General features: G+C 39.1%; 1 pseudogene; it reads right to left on the reverse strand.

Annotated features, from left to right (window-relative positions):
- LOC107717049 (formin-2-like) overlaps positions 1–2625 on the reverse strand; it is a 41855-nt pseudogene extending 39230 nt beyond the window's left edge.
- Between the last annotated feature and the right edge of the window lie 6614 nt (positions 2626–9239).

The raw sequence follows: 9239 nt of genomic DNA on the forward strand, positions 1-9239 counted from the left end.
ATAGTGTCCATACTGCTTTTTAAAAAAATCTTTTTATATTCCTTTGTGTCTGATTTGTCCTGCTGTAACCTTCATTGTCAAGAGCGGTCACTATGCATAAACCACTTAAAAACAGTGTGTGTACTTTTATATGAGTGTGTGTTTGAGTGACTTCCTGTGGCACTCTGACTCAATGAGGTAGAAGCCAGAGCTTTATAACCAGTAGCTAACGTGCATCTGTGTGTGTTTCTTTGTGTGTATGTGTGTAGTATGCATATCTGAGAGAAGTTTTTTGACTGCTCACTGAACCTTGAGGGAAGTGAACCAGAATAAAGAACAATAAAAGAAGAAAAGGGATTTATGTCACATCTTGGCAACCAACTCTTATGACATGGAATTACACATCTTAAACTTTCATGGAATCAGTCTTTTGAAAATACAAACTTCTGTGATTTTGCCAAGTATGTGTCACCAAGATAGGTTCCAGCATCTTTTTGTTGGTCTGGACATCAGGTCTCTTTGACTAGGAGTGTGAACATTGATATCAAATCAATCAAAACACACACTGACTTACCTGAAAACATATTTGGAAAGGCAGATGATGTTTGTCTGGATCTGAGGGTCTGGAAGCCACAATCAAAAAGCTCTGATTGACCATGCATGGCTTCACACCATTCATCATGGCAGCACACCGGACCTGCAATGCTACAGGACCGTTGTCTCTGTGCTCTCCAGCTTCTTGCTCTGTATGACCCCTGACCTGAGCCTAACTCTAAGCCGACCCTACGAGGACACATAGGGCTTGGGGAAGGAGTGGTCAATGGAGATATTATGGGCGAAGTGAGCTGTCTGGTGGTTGTTTTGACATAAGAAGTGTGTATTGTTGGATAAGGTTTAACCCCAAGGTTTGCACTGGAAGCTCTACGTGGTTGTGACCCCGAGCCTAAAAAGTTCTCAGATGACCACTGTGTAATGGATGCAGCACTGCTTTTCCTTCTCTGTTGGTTGGAATACTCTCGTTCTACCATTTCTACACCACTATCACCCTCTACGTTCAGCTCTACGCTACTAATGCTCTTCTGTGGGACAAAAATGACACGGCTGATTTTGGACATTGAGCTGGTCTGATTTCCTGAATTGAGACCAACTTCTAGGCTTTGAGTCAGGCTACTGCTACCATAATGACAGTCTTCAAGAGGAGACAATAGAGATGAACTCTCCAGGATCTCCTCGGCACTCTCATAGGAGGTGGATGTTGCTGTAGTATTCTGAAAACTATTGTTACTGGTTGATTTGGTAACAGCTATGGTATCCTGGACACTACTTGTCTCAGTGATATTATCCTGAATGCTATAGTCAGTCACTTTGCCACCTGATTCTACCTTTAGTGCTGTTGAAATCACCCCTTCTACTGTATCCCCACTACATTTAAGATTTTGTTCTTTGCTGTCAAATGCAGATACACCTTCAGCCTTCTCTGGTTCACCCATACAAGCAAGGTGACTACTAGTAAGACTCAGAGTGACCTTAGTCTGGCCTCCGGACCCTACTTGTCCTTCCCTGTCCGCAGCACTACAGTTTTGCCCCTCAAAAACTCCCTCCATCTGCTGCTGTTGTCTGATAGTCCTCTGGATATCTGACAGCAGATCTTGATTCTCGGTGGCTGAGTGGTAGCTGTAGAGGTCTGTATCTGACCCTGATCCCTCAGTCTCTCTCTCAGCATCGTCTTCTGTCATGTCCAGGGTTGACTGCCTGCTTTCGGCCATGAGTTGCTTACTGTCAGGCTTGAGTCCCTCCAGCTCGTCACCCGATATTCCACCATTGCTGCTGCCATTAGCATCCATGCTCTTAATCCTAATCCCACCGTCCAGTACATCCTCTTTGGACAACCTTTTCCGGGAGAGGCCCTTTCTGATACGGATGTTGGAAAATACAGAACCTTTGGAACCCTCTGATTTGGATTTCTTTTTGCCTGAGTCACCTGACAATTTACTTTGTTTAATCTTCTTGAGGTGTTCATGGTCTCGGTCCTCAGTGCTCGCCCCATTGCCAGCACCTGCCACTCCTGTCGTGACAGTGGGCTTCTTCTGCTTGGCCTCCTGGTTTCCCATATTCTTCAGAAGGCGAACGCCTTTAGCGATCAAGCCATGCTGGGAATGTGTGTGATAGAACTGACTTTCTCGTTCTCTGTGCTGCTCTCTCTTCTCTCCTCTCTCCGCTCCCTTGCACTTTCTCCACCTCCCTCTCTAATCCCTCTCTCTCTCTCTTCACCGCGGACAGCAGCTGCTGTGATGATGCAGGCTGTGACGCCGTAGCCGAGGACTGTCTGAGAGACAGCTCCCCCTGCCTCCCAATCTCTTTCACTTTCTCTTGCTCATCTGTTTGCCCCACCAGGTCGCATAATGGGCTGCTGGAGGAGCGGACCAAATGAGCATGTGCAGTGTGGCCCTGTGAGGGTGAGGACAGCTGTTGCTTCTGATGTAATTCTGATTGTTGTTGCTGGCGTAATAACTGTTGCTGCTGTCTTCTGATGAGATTTGTCAGGCTGCTCTTCCTCCGTTCTTTCACTCTCTCTCTGAAGGGAGAGGAGTGGAAACTCGCTCACAGGACAGGTAACTGCATCTCTATCATCTGAATGGTTTGCATCTTGATTCTTGCTAAACTGACCTGAGAGGAGGACACAAATTGATCATAACGGAGTTAAATAAAAAACAGAATTGAGAGCAGAATTATTTTACATTACATATATTATTGCATCACACCCCAAAAAGTAACTAAACAACACAGCTCCCCCTGCCTCCCAATCTCTTTCACTTTCTCTTGCTCATCTGTTTGCCCCACCAGGTCGCATAATGGGCTGCTGGAGGAGCGGACCAAATGAGCATGTGCAGTGTGGCCCTGTGAGGGTGAGGACAGCTGTTGCTTCTGATGTAATTCTGATTGTTGTTGCTGGCGTAATAACTGTTGCTGCTGTCTTCTGATGAGATTTGTCAGGCTGCTCTTCCTCCGTTCTTTCACTCTCTCTCTGAAGGGAGAGGAGTGGAAACTCGCTCACAGGACAGGTAACTGCATCTCTATCATCTGAATGGTTTGCATCTTGATTCTTGCTAAACTGACCTGAGAGGAGGACACAAATTGATCATAACGGAGTTAAATAAAAAACAGAATTGAGAGCAGAATTATTTTACATTACATATATTATTGCATCACACCCCAAAAAGTAACTAAACAACATTTGTGTTGGCCTCTTGAATTAGGCTATTGATTTAAGGAACAGTCGTCATTTTGTACGCACTCCACTCCAAACTTCATTTCAATATTTGATTTAGTTTATTAAACGTAATCGTTTTGTTTCCTATTCCCTGGCGCTATATGGTGATGCATACGTAACTAAAACCCGACAGGTGGACAACATCCCCCCCAAAAATTCATAAATACAAACATAAATGTACACATAATACAAATAATAATAATAAACAAATGTAAATCATGACAAATAAATGGTTGCTACAACATTCGTTTTTATGGACTGCAAGAACTTATTTACCTTTTCTGTTTGTTTTGCATTAGGAAAGTAAATTAAGTAAAGTGTTACTTGCTACTTCCAAAAAGAACATTAAGTACTGGTTATAAATCACCACTCAGAACACTGGTCAATCCTTGCTTTACATGAACAAAATCAACATAAATGTGGAAATGAAAGTAATATAAATTTAGATGTGATTGAATCATTTAATTTCAAAACCTCATACATTTAGCATTTATTTTATATGATAAAAAAATAAGATTATTTTGTATCCCTTTTCTATCCAATCCATGTAATTGTGCACATGGACTATCTGAAAATAGCACGGGAATTTCATAAGTGTGTGTGTGTGTGTGATGGACACAGTGTGCCAACGCAGCATCATGTGAGCTTACAGACTGATCTCAAAAACTGTGGCCAGCAGGCCTGAAATCAGAGTTATCCTCCAGCCTTGTGGCATCAGACACATCCCCGTGAGCTTTCAACAGATTTATACAATATTCATTTTAATCCAGTACACAGACATCTATGCCTACAGAAATTTGACTTTTTATATCAATAAAATATTAATACTAAACAAAATTACAGAAATCATAGAGTTAAGTCCATGGAAGAGCAGAAAAATTCAAAATAACTAGAAAATATTGCTGCATTCATTTAGTAAAAACTTCAGCATGATCTTCACTACAAATGAAATGTTTTGCTCAAGGCATGAAACTGTTGCTGTCTTGTCACATACTGATACATCTCTCTATTCCTCACATCATTTACTGCTATATGATTAATCTAGTCTAGAAGGTCACTGCTAATCCGAATTGATCTGACCTGGATCAAGAATGACCAGGAGACCTGTCTAACAAGACAGAAATGCATACAGAGAGAAATACAAAAAGAAAACACATACTTGCCTGGATGAAGTCTCTAGTAAACTGAGGGAACAAGTAAATGTTTGTGACATTTGCTGGGCTGCTCCTCTTCCTCGATCACATGAATACTGTCATCACATGGCTTCTCTTCCTGTTACATGCCGCCAGTAGCAATTGGTGCATCTACTTTCATAAACACAGTGTTAGGGCTTTATAACTTGACTTAAAGGTCCCATATTGTCAAAACTGAAATTTCCTGGCTTTTTTTCATGATAACTGAGGTCTAGGTGCTATGTAACTACCATATAAGTTTCAAAACAGTCAGTCCACAGTCAAATGCACACAGCCTGCTTAAAGTTCTAGCTATTTTTCACGAACCGTTGTGACTTCCGTAAAAAGTTGATGTCAGAACTACACAGTTACCGCCTTCAGTCACCACCCCGAGCACTGCCCACCGTCCCACTCTCCTTTTGCCAAACCCCCAGACAACATCGCGTCCATGCTTTTGCTGAGCAACGGCAACACGGAAACATGTCGATAAGGTTAACTTTAACCACGAAACCAGATCGGCTGACCTGTAACGTTACACTCTCACTCAAAGGATGGACTATCTGACAGGATTGTTACTATGAGGTGGATCACATCTAACGTGTATAGTAAAGACAAACTCACCGTGTCTATCTAGTCATGATGAAGATGTTTATACATTTCAATTTCAGCAGGCAACTATTTTTACAGCTACATTATTGTTCCAGCCACAATTAATCACAACAATGTATATACAATTACAAATGATTATATATAAATTGTCAGTTTGTTGTTTTATACACATGCACAGACATTATTTCATACACGACATAGTCGTGAGATGCAAGAAACATAGACATATGGCAAGAAATCCCATAACAACAAAAGACAATACTTTATTGAACCTTTTCTGATAAGAAGTGTGCGCTGCAAACGCGAGCATTTTTGACGATCGTTTCTGTCCAGTCTGCTCGTTTTATCGCGTTTAACCACAGCTGTCGTCGTTTTTTTTTTGTCTGGCAGTGGCAGCAGATATGCGATCAAATTTCTAATTTGAGGCTGTATTATGTCGATTCTGGCACCCAACATCACAACAAGATGATATTTTAAGCTCCTTATGTAGCCGAATCTGCGCTGGTTTGAATGGGCTGCCTCCAGTTTCCCCTTTGTTTTGCTGTCTCCAGCTAGCCCTGTGACATTGGCTGACCCTAGTTACCTGTGGATGGCCTGGCCATGCCTCACTCAGAAAACAACAGGCCAGTCAGAAGAGAGGCTCATGAATATTAATTAGACAGGCCAAAATCGACCTGTTCTCAGCAGAGCTCCTGAGAAAGGAGCTGTAAAAATATATTGAGATGGTTTTTGGTACTTATACCGCAAATATATATTCTTAAGGACATCAAAACCTAAAATAAAACTCCAGAAAGGTGTAAAATATGGGACCTTTAAAACAAACCAACAAACAAGTTTCCACAAACGTGTATTTAAAAATTACTTTTATTTTGAGAAACAATCTGAGGATTAAAAATACATTTTGCACTGGGCTGTATTTTTTGTAACATTCAAACAGTTATCACAAATCTGACATAAACTCTATCATTAAACTTTGACTTGTACACAGCCAACCTGGAACAAAACGAGAGCACAGCCACAAACAACACACCGCACAGAAGCTCAATTTTAACTTTGATCTTACAAGGCCTTACAAAACATACAGCCTTTTTTGCAATGTAAAACATATTAAAAAATTACTGTTTCTTTACTCTAATACAAATGGTGGGTAAGTTACAAATCAGTTTAACAACGTTGTTTGCACTGCGCTCCTGCGTTACTTGATCTTTTTATTTTGGTGCGTCAATCTGTTGAGTTACTTAGTATAAGAAATTATGATCTGCACTCACGAGAACAATCTTCTTTTTTCTTTTATTTTACATTCATTACTGATGGGAAAAGACACAAACGTTTCGGCTCAAAGCCTTCCTCAGTGGTAAAGCAATTCAATCCCTCCACCCACTTTTCAAATCACTAATTATATTGACGTCAACATTAATTAGCCAATGTTCAATTACCACAATCATTAAATAATTTCCACTTAAACCCTGGACAATTTACATATATATATCCAACACAACACGTCACATCCACTAGTACACCTCACAATATACCCGTGACTAAAACAATAGTTGTTTAGGATCACATATTTATCACCATTATACAAACTTATAGTTTATCCTATCAATCATCAATATCTACTCCACCAATTAACTTTAAATTGTATAACAATGGAAAATTCAATAATTAAGAACATCAGAAATACATCGTCATAAACAATCATTGTTTTTCACACTGTAAATACTCAATTTATTATATAAAATATTAAAAATGAATACGTTCAACCATAGTTCATTAAAGAAAGACAGAAAGATCTAATTCCTCATTCATACCATTTGGGTTCAGTGATTTAAGTTTATGAATCCAAAATGCTTCTCGTTTCAATAGTTCTTTATTTATATTACCTCCTCTACGTGACCCAAAAACTTCCTCCATTCCTATACATTCCAATTGCTTGATGTCATGTCCCAATTCGTTAAAATGTCTCGCTACTGGAGAGGTTATGTCTTGTCGTCGTATACTAGATTTATGTTCATTAATTCTTAATTTCAACTGACGCAAAGATTTTCCTATATATATCTTTTGACAGGGACATTTTAACATATAGATCACATTACGAGTTGAACAGGTAATACAAGATGTGATTTTAAAACATTTCCGTGTTACTGGACATATAAACTCTTTACACTTGACCAAATTCTTGCAAGCGGCACAGTTTCTACACGGGAAACAGCCTTGTATATAAGCAGACTTTTTCCTCCTTACTACATCCGAGTTTACCATCATATCTGACAGATTTCGTAAAGAGTTTATATGTCCAGTCCAGTTTATATGTCTTTCTTTAATGAACTATGGTTGGTCGTATTCATTTTTAATATTCTATATAATAAATTGAGTATTTACAGTGTGAAAAACAATGATTGTTTATGACGATGTATTTCTGATGTTCTTAATTATTGAATTTTCCATTGTTATACAATTTAAAGTTAATTGGATGCTTTACACACTGAGGAAGGCTTTGAGCCGAAACGTTTATGTCTTTTCCCATCAGTAATGAATGTAAAATAAAAGAAAAAAAGAAGATTGTTCTCGTGAGTGCGGATCATAATTTCCTATACTAAGTTACAAATCAGGCAATTATTATTTCCTCAAAACACTAGGGTTGGAACTGAATGGCAAGTGTAAAATTTGTGTCATTTCCAATCAAGCTTTAATTTTTGTAAAGAATGTTATTTAATAGTGTGTTTTTAGGATACATAAAATGCTATGAAATTAGCTTTAGCATGAAAAAGGATTCCATAGATTGGATTCCATAAATGTTTAAAATGTAATTTCCATTACAGAATGTTATTAAACTTAATTAATGTTATTAAAAACATAATTTGAGATGTGATAGAAATTACACTGTTTACATGACATGACGTTTCAGTAATATGACAATGCATGTATTGTAAGTCCACTGCTAGACATAGTTAGTGGGCAAATTGAATAAACTGAGTGTAAAAAGTGTGTTTTAAGATATTTTATTTTCTCCACAGTGCCAAAGGAGCCCACAGTTAAAGAAACACACGTTTGATTGATAGGTCTGTATTCTGTGTGCTCCTTATCAAGCAAGTCTGCAGCTACTTTAGGCAACTAATTTGGCTTATGTTAAAATCTGTCATTCCCAAATGTGTTGGTGACAGAGCAAACAGTTTGGTTGCAAATGGAATTACATTCCAACACACTAATGTCAAAATCTGAAAGTCCATTAAACAGTTAAAAACATTCTTTAGGTTTCATAAATGATTTCACAGCTAGCCCAGTTTATTCAGTGCACAATCTCAAAGTCCAAACATAAGGCATTCCAAGCATATACAAACATGTTCAATGTGCACTGAAAACCTACATAACAGCTATTAAAATACTTAGTGCTGGGCGGTATGACCAAAAATTTATATCACGGTATTTTTAAAAATTATACCGGTTTCACTGTACATGACGGTATTTTTTTTCCCATGCATGACCGGGTGTTAACCATATTTTCTACTGATTGAGAGAGAAAATACTGCAGTATATTGACTTAGAATGCCCTAGTGTACTGTCATGATGAGTGAATATTGTCAAAAAATACCACACTAAATAGTGACTAAACACGACCCCTTTTAATACATGTTAACCAGGAGTCACTCTCATTTATAATCGCGGCATCGTCTGATAAAATCAACATGCATCTACACTAGAGAGCGGCTATGCGGTTGTTTTGGCTATATTACTTTTTTGTCTCATGCAGCGCACTGCCTGCGTCTGAGTAACAAACTAAAAAAAACAACAAACAAAAAAGTGCATGTGATATTAACAGACGAACTACGCTCATATTTATAATTCCAAACAATCAGTAAGCGACAGGTGCTAGGAAACGCTGTTTTGTACTCATTTATTGACGTGTCGGCTGCGGTGCGGCCAACTGAATGCGCTGCTTCTCTATCGCTCACTGCACAGAACAGACGCCGAAAGAGGTGACACTTCTCCGGGAAAGTCAGACCTTGCGTTTGCGGGACAGCACTGGCGAAATCTTCCAACAGAACCATAGCTAAGGTTTATCCAAAAAAGTCGCTAGGTTTGTCAGTATGAATATTCTATGGAAAAAAAGCCGCTAAAAGGGTCTGAAAGTTGCTAAATCTAGTGCTAAGTCGGCGCTCGTGTGTGTGTGAGACGCGGGAGCTGATGGCAGGGGGCAGTGGATATTT

This window comes from Sinocyclocheilus rhinocerous, unplaced genomic scaffold (assembly GCF_001515625.1).
Source record: "Sinocyclocheilus rhinocerous isolate Xijiao unplaced genomic scaffold, SAMN03320098_v1.1 scaffold119, whole genome shotgun sequence".
Classification (NCBI taxonomy): domain Eukaryota; kingdom Metazoa; phylum Chordata; class Actinopteri; order Cypriniformes; family Cyprinidae; genus Sinocyclocheilus; species Sinocyclocheilus rhinocerous.